The sequence below is a fragment of the Rhinoderma darwinii genome, chromosome 8, assembly GCF_050947455.1.
Source record: "Rhinoderma darwinii isolate aRhiDar2 chromosome 8, aRhiDar2.hap1, whole genome shotgun sequence".
Lineage (NCBI taxonomy): Eukaryota > Metazoa > Chordata > Amphibia > Anura > Rhinodermatidae > Rhinoderma > Rhinoderma darwinii.
Window position 1 is genome coordinate 71048322 of NC_134694.1, and position 17433 is coordinate 71065754.

At 42.7% G+C, this 17433-nt stretch overlaps 1 protein-coding gene across 4 annotated transcripts in view; it reads left to right on the plus strand.

Moving 5' to 3' along the window:
* Window positions 1-509: 509 nt before the first annotated feature.
* The window catches only part of LOC142659517 (actin-binding protein WASF3-like), a 113334-nt gene continuing 96410 nt past the window's right edge, over window positions 510-17433 (plus strand). Inside the window, exon 1 of one of the 4 annotated variants that reach the window (XM_075835726.1) lies at window positions 510-716. The gene's annotated coding sequence lies outside the window, so the exon portion shown is untranslated. Of the gene's footprint in view, window positions 717-736; window positions 818-17433 lie in introns of those variants that run through there. The other 3 variants (XM_075835724.1, XM_075835722.1, XM_075835723.1) reach the window with 3 other exon arrangements.

A 17433-nucleotide genomic window follows, 5' to 3' on the forward strand; every position in this document is an offset into this window, starting at 1 on the left:
GAGACCATGAATTCCATGTAATCTTCCTCTCGCCCTCATTTGAACCCTCCCTAGCATTTCTATATCCCTTTCACAATGTGGAGCGCCAAACTGTACCCATATTCCAGACGTGGTCTTTGGGTTGAATCATGGAGGAGGATTTTAGAACATTATACATTGCTGAATCCTTCAGGCGGCCCTCAATATAGGAGAACCTCCAGTGGCCCAGCTCATTGTGTCAGTGGGAGGAGCAGCCAGTGACTACTGCACAGTTTATAGAGTTGTCATAGAAACAAAGATCTCTTTACACGGAGATAATCACCTGTCCCTGAACTGTGTCCTGATCGCTACATCCTGTGTGTGGCGGAGACATTGCTGCCATCATAGAGAATAATCAGCAGGTAGATAGATGAGCCTCCTGCACATGACATGGCAGCCACTGAGGGCGCCCCTTATCTCTGTTATGTATTGATATAGAGTGCAGGAAGGACCCGTGGCGGTAGTGTCAGGGTTAAGTCCCGGGGCAGATGTTCCCCTCCTCCCTCCCCTGGCAGAGCCCCCCTCCTCCCCCCAGGAGTGGATGGCACATAGCCTGCATGTCAGCACAGCCTGTGCGCTCCGCATGCGCGCTGCCCGCACTGCAGACTGAAGGGAGCAGCAGCAGCGCCGGCGTCTCCCTCTCCAGCCCGGGGCAGCGCGATCTGCTCACCCTTCCTGCACATCCATGGCTCCATCAGGTAGGAGGTCATGCCGTGCTGTGCCAGCGGCGCTGCCCTGATCCGCACTGCGTGATTTACTACCCATCTATCTATCAATCAGCTATGATAAGGGATTTCCCGTAAGTGTAACGTGGCTGCTGGATGCAATGGTTTATACAGGACTGTGCCAGGCAGCTGTAGGAGGAGGCTCAGAGGATCTCATCACGGGTGGGTCCTGAGCTCGGACTGGGATGAGGATGATGCTGATGCTGGGTAAATGCCCCATGGTGGGTGGGTAGAGGGGGTGGAGGGGGAGTAATGAGGCCGTGACACCTTGTTTACACCCTGATCACTGCCCACTGCCCACACACTGCCCACACTGGGTGGCATTAACTGTTTGCAGGCGGTGACATTATCATCATTATGATTATTAACCCTTCACATAGGAAGCAGGGCAGCAGCCATTCACCCACTGCTGCCCTCACATACAAGTGTCATGCACTGACTGCTGCTCCGCTCCTCCATTCATTGCATTGATGACTAGTGGACTACACGCTTACCTGTTGCCTTGTTATAATCACATGGGCTACAAGTATTAACTCCATCCTAGCTGGAAGTGCTCTCTTCTTTACCCTGCAGTTTGTGTTCCAATATTATTTCCTTCTGGCTAATAGCCTTCTATTATTCACACGTCATATTGATCCATGTTACTGTATTTCCCCATCCCAAAGGTTTGCATTTAATCAGTTAACGATTTTAATCATTTTGCTGGTAATACAGTGTCATTCATTTAAAGGGGAGTTCCTTGTTATCATTGTTATTATTAACATTCTTATTTGCTCATATTTTGCCTTGTAATATGTAAAATTGGAGTCAGACACCTCCTAATTTGCTTAAATAAAATGGATTCTGGTAATCTCGGAAATGCCAATACCAATTCAATCCAGAGATTTCCATAATGCTGACACAATGGCAGATCAAGAATGCCATTCATTTCCGTGGCACTATGTTGTACATCAGAACCTGCTTCAGTTAGGAGGTTGCTGATTCCAAAAATAGAACCTCCAAAAATCCTGACATGAATCTATATACAGTGATAAATATAGAGTTAATACATGATTAAATGGAATTTCCCTTTAAGAAATGATTTTCAGTATAATTGAATACATGATGCAATCTGACAATCCTGAATTTCATGTTGACAGATGCGCCATCGATTTCTGTTTGTCTTTCTATGACATGTTTACAGTAACAATGTTTATGGTGTTCTGTTTACTGGTGTGTCCTATATTGCAAAGTGCAATACATTTCATCATCTGCCGACTTGCTAATGGTACTTCACATGCACGTATGTCGTTACTGAGAGAGGTGGTAATTGATAGCCACCAACTCGTTAACAGATTCTATTTTCGACATAAGAAATGTTTATTTGGCCTTTAATTTCCTACTACAACCAAAATTATGTTTACAGAATTGGACTTTTGCTACGATCCAACCAAAATAACCGGTGATGGTGATAATTATATGGACCTGACTGGTGGCATAGTGGCAATGTGGAAAGCCAACCCAGTTTACTACCACCAGGTTACTACTCTTTTCCAGCTGCCAGTGGCACTGTATGTTTTAGGTTGTTTTAGCTTATCTGTTTTCTTTGTTGCAATTGAAAAATCATCCTAATTTCAGTGAGCATTGTAGATCGTTACAAATATTGCAAAATACCAAGTCATGACCTCATACCATTTGCTCTCATGTACAATTTAAAAGAATGTGAAGAACTTATTGTGTTTACAAAATGTATCAGCTACTACAGAGTATATATTGTTACCAGAAAATCCACAATCACGATTTAGGCAGCTGTAGATGTATATTAGATGTAGTCAGAAATTGTGGGCCTAACCTTTGTCTTTTCTGTTCACTCTACATGTCTTGAAAATGCATATTTTCTTCTCACTCCATGCCTACTGAGAGGGTTGGCTCTCTCTGATGTACTGTTTTAAGCACTCTGAACCAATCAGATATCTCTCCACTCCCCCTCCCCTCATTGAGAAACTGCAGCTGCATACCCCTCCTCCCCGTCTTCCATTTACTGTATTAGTCTAGATGGATTTTTTGGGGACTGAGGATTTTTTCTGAACATTTACAGAGAGACTGCAGGGAAAGGAGAACTCCAGGCTCCTAATAAGATATATTAAATTTCATGTATTCACATGTACTACTGATTAAAACAAAAATAAATTATGCTTGATACACTTTAAAGTATACCTGCTGTTACAAAACAGTAACTGAGTGGCCAGGTTCTTCCTGTTGTGAGGTTTTCCTGTGCAATGGAATGCAGGAGAAATCAGCTATAATAGATATAAAGCAAGCATAAAAGAGCATAATACTCTCCAACAGTATACAACGGTGGTGGCCATGGCAGAGGGTGGGCAATAATGATGTCAGGGCCCTGCAGCTACAACCAAGTAAGGAGTTCTCAAGACCTACTGCCTTAACACCCTTAGGCCTTATTCAGAAAAGCGTTGTATACGTCCGTGTACTGTTCGTTAAAAACACGGACAGCGCGCGGACCTATGCAATTCAATGGGGCTATTCAGACATCCGTAAATTTTCACGCAGCGTGTTTCCATCACTGCATGTCCTATTCTGGTCTGATTTTTGCGGACCACGTCGCCTAATGAAGTCTATGGGTGTGTGAAAATCACGGACAGAACACGGACGTCATACTGATGCCACACAGAATGCACACTGATGGCACACGGAACTGAAACGCATTAAATACGGTCCTTTTAGTATGTTTTTTAACCCTATTTAGGTCCATTTGGTGAAAGGTATTCTGCTTGGAGTGTCAACCTAAAGAGATACCCTGCATTGTTAGGGTATGTTCACACGTACACGTCCGATACACATTCAAATGAATGGGCAGATGTTTGCCGGCGCATTGGAGCTTTAATCATTCTGTGGAACAGTTAGCTTTTTGAACATCATATTACTATTCAGAGCATTGTGTAGACCACACTTCTCAGAAAATAAATAATCACAGCAAGCTGTATAAACATAGAACCAGCATTGTATACTGGGAGAGTTCAGCTCTGAAGCCCCTAGTTCAGCTCTGGACTATAATACTATATATCTACAGGCTAAACTCAGGACGAGTACAAATGAAATAATGAAGTGTAGTTGCAAAATTAGTAAACTTATACAGTATAGATTTCCGCATTTATCCTCTAGTTTGATGTATTGGAACCCTTCTATGTTCTTGTGTTCACAACAAAATTCAAGAAGTTCTCCCGGAAAAAACCCAAAACATGGCTAATCTAAGGGTATGTGCACAAACACTAATTACGTCCGTAATTGACGGACGTATTTCGGCCGCAAGTCCCGGACCGAACACAGTGCAGGGAGCCGGGCTCCTAGCATCATACTTATGTACGATGCTAGGAGTCCCTGCCTCGCTGCAGGACAACTGTCCCGTACTGTAATCATGTTTTCAGTACGAGACAGTTGTCTTGCAGCGAGGCAGGGACTCCTAGCATCGTACATAAGTATGATGCTAGGAGCCCGGCTCCCTGCACTGTGTTCGGTCCACTACTTGCGGCCGAAATACGTCCGTCAATTACGGACGTAATTAGTGTGTGTGCACATACCCTAACAGTTGTCGAATACTTTTAGGGTATGTTCAGACGTGGCCAATTTGACAGTAGCAGAAATTTTTGCAACAAATCTGCCCCATGCGAATATACTCTGAGATGTAAGTAAACAGACAAACTTCAGAGCCCAAAGCCTCTGTGGTCCCTGTTATTAAAGCTTGGGGTCCTAATTCTGACAGGCAGTATAGCCATATTTATTGATTGGAGAACATATTTATGCTGCTAGGCACATTCAGCCATTTATTTATTTTCTCTGTGTCCCCCTTCGGCTTTATGCTATTATTTGGTCATTTTTACATATGCTGTTTAGAAACTGGTATATTCCACAGGCCTAATAATAATGTGTGTCATGATTTACCAAGACGTCTTCTACCTTTTAGAATGTTTTTATGGATATGTTTTCATAACTATTTTATTACATATTTTGGCACCCAGATAGAAGCAAGTTGTGAATTTTATAGATAAAATTAACAAAATGTTTGGCTTGTTTTATGGTTTTGAAAAATGAATGCACAAGTTAAAGGACAGTAACCAGTGGCGTAGCTATAGGGGTCGCAGCGGTCGCAGCTGCGACCGGGCCCCTAAGCCTGGGGGGCCCACGGGCCCCCGTTGCCATACAGCATGTTTCCGAATTAAATATTCTGTGCCGTGAAGCCGGCACTTCCTGGTTACTGTCACATGGTACACTTAGTGTACCATGTGACCGTGTTGTCACGTGACATGGCTTCCAGACAGAGCAGAAGAATCGGTGCGGAGGACTCCAGGTAAGCTGCAGTTTAATGTAATGTAATGTATTGTGTTGTAATGTAATGTATTGTAATGTAATGTATTGTGTTGTGATGCCTTGTAATGTATTGTGTTGTTTGCGGTGGAGAGGGCGTTAAATCACAGCCCCCCCCCCTCCTCCACCGCAAACTGCACAATACAGTATAGTACACATGACTATGAGAGCGGGGCTGCGGCTGTGTAATACAGTCACTGCCCCGCTCCTGAGTCCTGACATGTGCGCGCCGTCAGGATGATGCGACGCTGCCGGCGCTGCACTAATGATCTGCGGCACTGAAGACAGAACATGGCGGGCGCACTACAAAACACCCCCATGTTCTGTCTTCAGTGCCTGAACCGCCGCTCATTAGTGCTCCGCCGGCCGCATCACCTCATGCTGACCGCGCGCGCACTTGTTGTCAGGAGCGAGGCAATGGCTGTATTACACAGCCGCAGCCCCGCTCTATAACGGCGGAGATCAGAGAGACCTCTCCTCTCCGCCACTATTCTCCTGAATGCTGCGATCACAGCGGACTGCAGCATTCAGGGGAAAGTGAGGAGGGGGGATGCCCCTGGATCGTGTCACAGGGAATTCCTGTGACGCGATTAAGGGACATACCATATATGGGCAGACAGCCCAGGGTCTATTGAAGGACCCCAGTGCTGTCTGACCATATTTCCTGTTAGGGCATACTGAGGTATGTCCTAACAACTGCCTGTGTACTATCAGTACACAGGCTAATGTACTGGCATATAGCTATAGGAGCACATTATTGAAGTTTAAAAATAAAGTAAAAACAAAGTAATGTTAAATAAAAAAAATACACATACACCTTTTTTACAATAAACATTAAAATAAGTCTCAATACATAAAACATGCACATAATCGGTATTGGCGCGGCTGTAATAACCTGCACAACTATTTTTTTGCATCATTTATGATGTGTACTCTGTAAAAAAATAAAATAAAAATTGCTTTCTATCACTTAGGCCCCATTTACACGACCGTGCCCGCAATCACGGCCCGCGATTGCGGGCACGGCCGGCCGCGACTGCCACCCGCATTTTCGGGCCGTGCTCCCATACTTTGTATGGGAGCACGGCCCGCAAAATGCAAAAGGACGGACATGTTCCATAATTTTCGGAACATTTCTACGGCACGGACACCCATCCGTAGCGCTACGGAAATGTGTCCGCGCTCAATGAAAGTGAATGGGTCCATTTTTGAATTTAACCTCCATGTGCCTCACATTAATAGTAATTAACCCCATCATGTACCTTACATATTAACCCATTATGACTGAGAAACATGATGGGGTTAATTACTATTAATGTGAGGCACATTCAAAATTCATCATCACACGTCGCGCCTCACATTAGAAAACGAAAGAACTTTTTTAATTTTTATTACTGTTGGCAAAGTAAATGAAGTATCGGTATCGAAGTCCAAATTTTGGTATCGTGACACCCCTACAATGTGGATCGCGTCCCCCTGGGGGTTCGTGAGTCACTCACCGAGGTCCCGGTTCCAATCAATGCTGGAGCAAGAAGCTGACATCTCCATGATCCAGCATTCCCTGTGCCCTGAGCGGCTCGACGCAGGCAGGCGGGATGTAGCGACATCATCACGCCTGCCTCGCTGAGTCACTCATAGCACACACCGGAGGAGGCGAAGGATCTTCCACTCGACGTGGGAACGGGGATAGGTAAGTAATTATGCACATATGGGGGCATTATACTGTATGGGGGGCTGATATTGTGGGGGGGGGCATTATACTGTATGGGGGCTGATATGGGGAGCATTATACGGTATGGGGCTGTTATGGGGGGGCAGTATACGTTATAGGGCATTATACTGTGTGGGGGCAGCTATGGGAGCATTAACTGTGTGGGGGCATTATACTATGGGGGCTGTTGGGCAAGGCGTCTGGGCATAGGAGTGCGCAGGGGTCTGATGATGATGGTGGTGCTGGGGACGGGTAGGGGGTCCCAAGCTGAATTCTTGCACGCGGGCCCATGAGCCTTTAGCTTCGCCCCTCACAGTAACATATATGATTTCTTTCAAGTTGCTTATAAAGCGCCAACAGATTCTATAAATCTGTGCAGAGATTGCCATCACTGACATCAGACCCTGTCACCAATGAGGCTCACAATCTAATTTGCCTTTCACATGCATAAACACACTAGGTCCAGTTTCATAGAAAGCTATACTAAAGGCTATGTACTCCTTTGGAAATCTTTTTTTTTTCTGTAAAAATTTCTCTCAGTGTGTCTTGTGCAACTTTCTAAATACTTTTTATTAAAAATTCTTATTACTTTTTGAGATACATTTGCTTTGTATCCTGTATATAGAGCAGCTGTATCGTGTGCTGAGAACTGAATCTGTCAGTTCAGCAGCACTGACGGGTTCAGTGTCAGCGGGTCCTGAGTGTCTCTGACACGCAGGATCCACCTGTAATCTATCACATCTAAGTTGTGAACTTAGATGTGATCAATAGCAGCTCGATCTGACCCCCTGACACTGAACCCGTCAGTCCCGCTGCCCTGACGGATACATATTTCAGCACTAGATACAGCTGCTCTGTATACAGTATACAAAGCAGCTGCATCTCAAAAAGTAAAAATAGTTTTTAATAAAAAGTATTTAGGAAGTTGCACAAAACACACTGATAGAACTTTTTATATATAAAAAAACCAATTTCAAAGGTGTACATACCTTTGAGCCTTTTTTAGAATGTGGGAGTAAACTAGACTACTGTATATGAAGGAAACCTATGCAAACTTGGAGAGAACATACAAACTCCATTCAGATGTTAAACCTGGAAAACCAGTACTTCAAACCACTGAGCCACCACTCTGCATATGAAGCAGCCTGTGAGTATTAGGGTATGTGCACACACACTAATTACGTCCGTAATTGACGGACGTATTTCGGCCGCAAGTACCGGACCGAACACAGTGCAGGGAGCCGGGCTCCTAGCATCATAGTTATGTACGATGCTAGGAGTCCCTGCCTCGCTGCAGGACAACTGTCCCGTATTGTAATCTTGTTTTCAGTACGGGACAGTTGTCCTGCAGCGAGGCAGAGACTCCTAGCATCGTACATAAGTCCGGGACTATGATGTTCGGTCCGGGACTTGCGGCCGAAATACGTCCGTCAATTACGGACGTAATTAGTGTGTGTGCACATACCCTTATTTTCCTCAGCACTGCTGAAAATAAAGCATTACACCAAGTCGGTTGATATCAATAGACCATCCATGCGTAACATTGGCCATTGAATTAATTGGGTACCATGTAAGGCTTCTTGTCCCCAGAGGGAGAACCCGTCTTTATAGCAGCTTTCCTCTCTATCTAATAGAGGGGTCCAGAGTAGTATATCACTCTCTATTACATTTGTATAAAACCACAATATTTTGTGTTCATTTATGTGTATGCAGACTCCTTAAAGGGTAACTAAACTTTCAACAAACTTCTGACATGTCATAGTGATATGTCAGAAGTTTTGATCAGTGGAGGTCCGAGCACGGAGACCCCCACCAATCGCTAGAACAAAGCGGCTGAGCCGCTTTTTTTCTGATCGGCTTTCCTCGGAAAGCAGATGTAGCGGTCTATGGACTCAATAGAAAGTCTATGGGCCCGTACGCCGCTAGATCGGCTTTCCGAAAAAAGCTGATCAGAAACTAGGCGGCTTAGCGCTCACCCGAGCGCTTCTGCCGCTTTGTTTTAGCGATCGGTGGCGGTCTCAGAGCTGCCCCCCACTGATCAAAACTTCTGACATTTCACTATGACATGTCTTAAGTTTGTTGAAGGTTTAGTTACACTTTAAGTTGTAGGTGATTTGCCTACTGGGAATTAAAGTGTTGCATAAGTTTTGATGGAAATTAGACATTTCTGGCTAGAGACAGAGGCGTTATAAGTAAGTGGTGCAGAAGAATACAATGATGCAATCACACTAGCTAAATATACAAATAAATGCTTCATTTTTATAGTATGTATGGATACTGTACAGTGGGACATCATCATAGTGGGAAACTCATGTAACTTGTACATCGCGGATCAAGACCTCTAAGGCTCTGTATGAAAGCATAGAATGTTAGTCACATATTCAGTATCTATGGTCTCCTTTGGGTAAATCTTTATCATAGAGCATCTGTTAGGAGTCAGACACAGATTTTCTGGGAGTTCAGCTGAGAGAAGTGATCCTATTAATGTACTGTTAGGGCCTGTTCACATCAGCGTTGGCTTTCCGCTAAGGGGTCCCGTCTGAGGTTTCCGTGGGGAAAGGCAAACGGAAACCTTAGCTTCCTCAACGGAAAGGCAAACGGAAACCTTAGCTTCCGTTTGCATCACCATTGATATCAATGGTGACGGAAACATTGCTAATGGTTTCCATTTGTCACCATTCTGTCAGGTTTCCGTTTTTTTGGACGGAAATCAATAGTGCAGAAGACTGCACTATTGATTCCATAAAAAAAACCCGGAAACCTGACGGAATGGTGACAAACTGAAACCATTAGCAATGTTTCAACCCTGCCCATACGGAAACCGGCCGTTTAGGCAAAAGTTAGCAAAATAATTGATTACTGAGGGGAGTCCGGCGACATCCGGTGCAGGCGCATCGTGCACATGTAGTCGTGGACAGTACACTTTGCTTTACTTGCAGTACACCTTGCTATTCGCATGTGCCTATTGCCGCTCATCTCAATAACTTGTATGTTATTTTACTAATTGCCTAAACGTTGGCAGGTTTAGAACACTAAATCCCAGCCATTTAATGGCATGATGGAGGTTTAGTGGCTCCCTTTACAGGGAGATTACATAAAACTATGCTTTACTCTAAAGCGCTGTGCCGTTTCGGAGAAAACATAGTTTTAATAAGTACAGGGTTCGGGGGGGGGGGGGCTGTCATGGGTGGCTCCTTTTATCTTCACTTCACACAGTTTAGCCTTATCCTCCTGTGATGGATACACATAGGGTACCTTGGCACCCATCACCCATAGGCGACCATGTTAAAAATTCACTATACATTGGTACTGGATGCCTCTAGATGCCTACGCTATACTACCCAGCAAAACAACTGTATACCCAGCGTATACCGCCCAAAGGAGGCCAAAAGAACACTCTTTTGGCTTCAATCAGTATAATGGGAGCCTATGGATACGTTTCACATATGCATCAGGAGCTTTTCTGCGTTAAACGTACAGCACAGTCTGAAAGAGGTCTAACCCAAACCACCTTGTAACGTCATTGTACATCACACTAAATTCTTTTTGATCTTAAAAAAAATGTGATAGGAGACAAAGGGAACCACAGTGAACACATAACACAGTTTTTGTATTATTAATGCATTTATTTAAGGAACAAATTATATAACACCTACTGTATACTGTAAGTTATGCGAGAACAAAGTGACAGCGGCACTTGGAAAACTATGTGCCACTTCATCTCCCCTCGGCTCCTTATGGAAATTCACAACTGGTCGGACCCGTACCAATCAGACATTGATGCTATCAATGTCTATCCTGAGACAACTTACATTTAATAACTGGTAGCGCCAACTTCAGCAGCAATGACAATATCAGACTGTCACATTGCTTTGAAGACTGTTAACCCACTGTAGAGCTGAAGAACCAACAATTGGTAGTTCATGCACGAGCTGCTTGTTTGAGGTTCTAACACTGCTTGCTTGACCAGGCTAATACAAATGCAACATTTTGAGTCTCAGCAAGTCAGGTGTAGTCTTGCTTGTGCATTATTTAGTCATTGCTTTGCTTAACCAATTCACCTTTAGGCTGGGTTCACACGAGCACATTAACGTCCGTAATGGACGGAACGTATTTCGGCCGGAAGTCCCGGACCGAACTCAGTGCAGGGAGTCGGGCTCCTAGCATCATAGTTATGTACGATGCTAGGAGTCCCTGCCTCTCCGTGGAACTACTGTCCCGTACTGAAAACATGATTACAGTACGGGACAGTTGTCCTGCAGAGAGGCAGGGACTCCTAGCATCGTACATAACTATGATGCTAGGAGCCCGGCTCCCTGCACTGAGTTCGGTCCGGGACTTCCGGCCGAAATACGTCCGTCCATTACGAACGTTAATGTGCTCGTGTGAACCCAGCCTCAGTTTCAGCTTACAGACAGGGGACTGGACAGTCAACGAAACACATTTCTGGTAAAGTGCAGTATTGACAGTTCCTTAAATTATGATGAGTTGTCCCGGTTCCAAAGTTGCATTATCACCACCATGTTTGACTATTCCTATGTTTTTCTTATGTATCCATAGAACATTAGTCAGGTTTGTAAGGTGAGAATAGCAATGGTTAACAATGATTATCTACTTGCTGCTCTCTCATGAATCCCATTTTTGCCCAATCTCTTATTGTTCTTTGAATGTCTTGAAATTTCCTGGGTTAGTAGTCACTGTGATCTTGGAACAATTTTGACAGGCTGGCTAGTCCTTGAAAAGTTTTACCTTTGTTCCAAGTCTACATGTGAATAAAATGTCTTTGGCTGTGGGTCGATAGAGATCAGAAATATCTTTTTAACCCTTCCCAGATGTAGTTCAAAAACTTTTAATTTACTTTTTTGTTTTCTCAAATTACACCTGATTGTGGCATAGCATTTTTGTAGAAACATTATGGTAACCACTTCACTCTGATGCTACAGGTAAGCTTCTATATATGGTGAAGTTTAGATACAACAGGGATATAAAATTCTAATGTCAAATTATTGGAAGCTTTTAACTTCAGTCATTGCTGCTAAAGATGATGTGACCAGTTTTTAATTTTAACTAGTCAATTCATTTTTCATATGGGTAATATCAGTGTTGAAACTTTCTTCTTTAAAATAGTAGAAATAAAAATGTTATTTGTGTTTTCTCAGGATCTGGTTCCAAATTCATTGCTATATGAGCTCCAGCATGCATGTGCCTTGATTTGTCAAAATTATTATTAGTTGAAAGATTGAAGATGTTTTACTTTTATTAAAATATAATAATGACCAGGACGGGATGAGTCCCTCAAACCAAATACCCAATGCATATACAGTGAAGGAAATAAGTATTTGATCCCTTGCTGATTTTGTAAGTTTGCCCACTGTCAAAGACATGAACAGTCTAGAATTTTTAGGCTAGGTTAATTTTACCAGTGAGATATAGATTATATAAAGAAAAAAACAGAAAATCACATAGTCAAAATTATATATATTTATTTGCATTGTGCACAGAGAAATAAGTATTTGATCCCTTTGCCAAACAAGACTTAATACTTGGTGGCAAAACCCTTGTTGGCAAGCACAGCAGTCAGATGTTTTTTGTAGTTGATGATGAGGTTTGCACACATGTCAGATGGAATTTTGGCCCACTCCTCTTTGCAGATCATCTGTAAATCATTACGATTTCGAGGCTGTCGCTTGGCAACTCGGATCTTCAGCTCCCTCCATAAGTTTTCGATGGGATTAAGGTCTGGAGACTGGCTAGGCCACTCCATGACCTTAATGTGCTTCTTTTTGAGCCACTCCTTTGTTGCCTTGGCTGTATGTTTCGGGTCATTGTCGTGCTGGAAGACCCAGCCACGAGCCATTTTCAATGTCCTGGTGGAGGGAAGGAGGTTATCACTCAGGATTTGACGGTACATGGCTCCATCCATTCTCCCATTGATGCGGTGAAGTAGTCCTGTGCCCTTAGCAGAGACACACCCCCAAAACATAATGTTTCCACCTCCATGCTTGACAGTGGGGACGGTATTCTTTGGGTCATAGGCAGCATTTCTCTTCCTCCAAACACGGCGAGTTGAGTTAATGCCAAAGAGCTCAATTTTAGTCTCATCTGACCACAGCACCTTCTCCAAATCACTCTCAGAATCATCCAGCTGTTCATTTGCAAACTTCAGACGGGCCTATACATGTGCCTTCTTGAGCAGGGGGACCTTGCGGGCACTGCAGGATTTTAATCCATTACGGCGTTATGTGTTACCAATGGTTTTCTTGGTGACTGTGGTCCCAGCTGCCTTGAGTTAATTAACAAGTTCCTCCCGTGTAGTTTTTGGCTGAGCTCTCACCTTCCTCAGGATCAAGTATACCCCACGAGGTGAGATTTTGCATGGAGCCCTAGATCGATGTGGATTGACAGTCATTTTGTATGTCTTCGATTTTCTTACTATTGCACCAACAGTTGTCTCCTTCTCACCCAGCGTCTTACTTATGGTTTTGTAGCCCATTCCAGCCTTGTGCAGGTCTATGATCTTGTCCCTGACATCCTTAGAAAGCTCTTTGGTCTTGCCCATGTTGTAGAGGTTAGAGTCAGACTGATTAATTGAGTCTGTGGACAGGAGTCTTTTATACAGGTGACCATGTAAGAGCTGTCTATAATGCAGGCACCAAGTTGATTTGGAGCGTGTAACTGGTATGGAGGAGTCTGAACTCTTAATGGTTGGTAGGGGATCAAATACTTATTTCTCTGTGCACAATGCAAATAAATATATATAATTTTGACTATGAGATTTTCTTTTTTTTTTTTTTTATATAATCTATCTCTCACTGGTAAAATTAACCTAGCCTAAAAATTCTAGACTGTTCATGACTTTGACAGTTGGCAAACGTACAAAATCAGCAAGGGATCAAATACTTATTTCCTTCACTGTATAATTCTGCTGCTGGACTACATTTTTATTTATTTTTATGAGTGCGATTATTGCTAGGTCACTAAAGAGTCAAAGTGGCTCCTGGAGTGGTCTAACTGTGGAGTGGTCTAATGTTGTCCGTCCCAGATAATGACCCATGTATGTGCTTTTCTTGCTTGATAAATGTGTTAACCATTTTTCCTTTCATATCTGAACTCTACATTGGCCCTCAGGCACTTATAATCATATCATCTATAACAGTTGCCTGGTCACAAATATAATATGTCTAAAGAGAAGATACAAATGTATTATGGGATTACCATTCTGGTAGCATAATGATGTATTTTACCGATTGTGTCTGTACCATGTTGATGATCCTGGGTGTAAACATTTGCCTTATATATTATCTTATCCTTGTATGATAATGTTGTATGAATAATCTAATATTTGCACCTTCTAATAACTAGTTGACTAGTCATTCATTATTTAGAGAATACAATGTCTAATGATTGACTGGCTGGTATATTACTTACTTTCAGAGCTATTAGGGTTTCTTCCTTAGCTGTTCTGACCACTAGTTTTTACACTTAGAAATGATGTTCTAAGGCTTCTTTCACATCTGCGTTTGGACTCCGTTCATGGGTTTCGTCGGACCTTTCCGTCAGGGGAACCCATGAACGGAAGCCAAACTGAAACAAACGTAAACCTATTGATTTCAATGGTGACGGATCCGGTGCAAATGGTTTCCGTTTGTCACGGTTGTGTAAGGGTTCCGTTGATTTGACGGAATCAATAGTGCAGTCGACTACGGTATTGATTGCATAAAAAAAATGGAACCTTTACACAACGGTACTCTAGACCTACATGGCAGATAACCACAATCCCCCTCTTCCTCTTAGTCATAGTCCAATAAATGTGCCATTAATTATATGTGGGGGAATGGCATATATAAGCCCGATACTTAGTCACCGGTGATGACTCATTAAATTGATAATAATAACAACCTACAGAAAGAGTCAATACCACACCATTGCTATAACACATATACATTTTATGGTTTAGAAAAACATTTAAAAGTACATAAAAAATGTATCAAAGATGATTGCCACAGAGTGTAAGATGGAGGCCGGACAGCACTCATCTAGAAGAGTAATAAATATATACAACATACATGTATGTAAAATATCAAAGTATCACAAGAAAGGGGTTTTAAGCTCCAAAATCAGAATAAACAATGGATAATCAATCCTAGGATATCTACGGGACTATGGGCTCAAGCAGCAATATTGACCTAGTAACAATAGTAAAGAATGAAGTAATCATTGCATAATAGTAAATGCATGTGTGTAGATGAGTAGTGTATACCCAACATAAAATAGGCGAATGTGTAAATCATCCATGCAAAATAGCAGCTGTACTGAACAAATAGATACGTATATCAAAGCATGTACATGATTGTTTAACGCTTACCCATGAAACAATGTCTGGCTGTCTGGCATCACACCCTGACGGCCGTTTCGGCAAAAAGCCTTAGTCTGTCACCGTTTACACAACGGTGACAAACGGAAACCGTTTGCACCGGATCCGTCAATGGTGATGCAAATAGAAACCTGTGGTTTCCATTTGTTTCAGTTTGGATTCCGTTCATGGGTTCCCCTAACGGAAAGGTCCGACGGGAACCCATGAACAGAGTCCCAACGCAGATGTGAACGAAGCCTAAATCACACACAAATTCAACATTAATAATTTAGTAACTTATTTAATCTTTACGTTTTGTGATTTACTATTTTCACAAAACCTGGTATGTTTCATATTTAAACATTAGTCCTGAGCATTATCTATAACTGATTGATACAGGATAATACATTGTTACATTGTTACTTCATTGTTACTGATTTCTGAAGCATCACCTGACAATCCAATAGATTTTAATATTCCTGATGCTTTGTTTCCCTGGGAGATAAGTGGTGTCTAGAAGAGGTTTATCCCCCTCTCCCTATTGAAATAAACAAACATGCATGGCTAATCTGATCATGCAGGCTTTTAGGGGAGTGAGGACAGACATCTATCTCATGTGTTACTAACAAAACTGGGAAATTATAAGAAATAAATACCAAAAGTCATGCCTGTGTTGTGCAACTGTATATGTGAATAGAAAGACATTTATGACTTTAAAAAACATGAATTGGCGAAATAATAATTATCGTCCTCCGTTTAAAGGGACTCTGTCACCAATTTATTAATTCCCTATCTCCTAACTAATCTAATAGGCGCTTTGCTCTTTCATATGCCACCACTAGGTGGTCCACAGCCCAAGGTATGGCTGTTTAAAGTGATCCCCCTTCCCTCCAGCCTCAGTCTCTCACACGGTGTGAAGCAGCTTCATTCTGATAGGACAGCGTCAGAGGCTGTGAGGTCGCTCCACCTCAGGAGAATCGCTGCTGTTACCTCCCAGTTGTCTAATAAAGGCTCATTTACATATTTAGAAAAATTCTCATAACTTTGCAAATAATAAACGTTTTTCAAAACAAATCACACTGTAGTTATCAGCAGCAAAGCGTCTATTAGACTAGTTAGGAGATAGGGAATTGATAAACTGGTGACAGAGTCTCTTTAACGTATATACCCTGGGAAAAATCTCTCAAGGCTTTGGGGAATGCCTAATAGTGGCATCCATGACCCATAGGCTATAATAATATTCATCTAATGGATATGTCATGGACTCCTATGACCCTTTTCATGATGTAAATGGATACCATTATAGCTTATGGGTGATGGATGCCACTATTGGGCACCATCACAGGCTTTGTCACTGGAGCTTTCCTGGGGCCTAGCTACCCCGGAGATAAGCCACAGAGACTGCGGCAGCTATAAAGGTCTTGCTGTCTTGCCGTTTTTAGCAGAGGGGTGGCCTCTACTGCATCAAGAAACTACATTGATAACAGTCCATATATTACGTCACTGGCGCTTCCCAATGTATACGTTTAACAAGGCTAATAAAAGATGCCATACAGTGACATCCGTCGCCATAGGCTTTTATCGCACTCATTAAATATATGCGTTTTTTTACTGGATGCCTCTGAATAGAATAGCGTAGCTGACGACACTATTCTATCCAGCGAAAAAACGGTACACACAACTTATGCCGCTTGATAATGGCTAAAAGGACACTTTTTCGGTATCTATCGGTACAATGGGAGCCTATGGGTACATTTGACGTATGAGTCAAACATACAGAAGAAACACAGTGTTAACAGGCTTTATCTGGGGCACTAACATCTGAGACCTCATTTCAAGTGGGCAAAGGCAAACCTCCAGGCCTGCACTCAGTATGTTAAAATCCAAACTTTAATAATAACTTAGCGCTCTTCCCGGGAAAGTTTTTACTTTGTTTTAAACGTATGAATTAAAGTTTGGATTTTAATGGCCAAGTGCTGGACATCACATTCTTCAATTTATCTACGGGTATGTTCACACGGCCTATTTACGGACGTAAATCGGGCGTTTTTGCCCCGAATTACGCCCGAAAATAGCGCCTCAATAGCGCTGACAAACATCTGCCCATTGAAAGCAATGGGCAGACGTTTGTCTGTTCACACGAGGCGTATATTTACGCGCCGCTGTCAAGTGACGGCGCGTAAATAGACGCCCGCGTCAAAGAAGTGACCTGTCACTTCTTTGGCCGTAATTGGAGCCGTTACTCATTGACTCCAATGAATAGC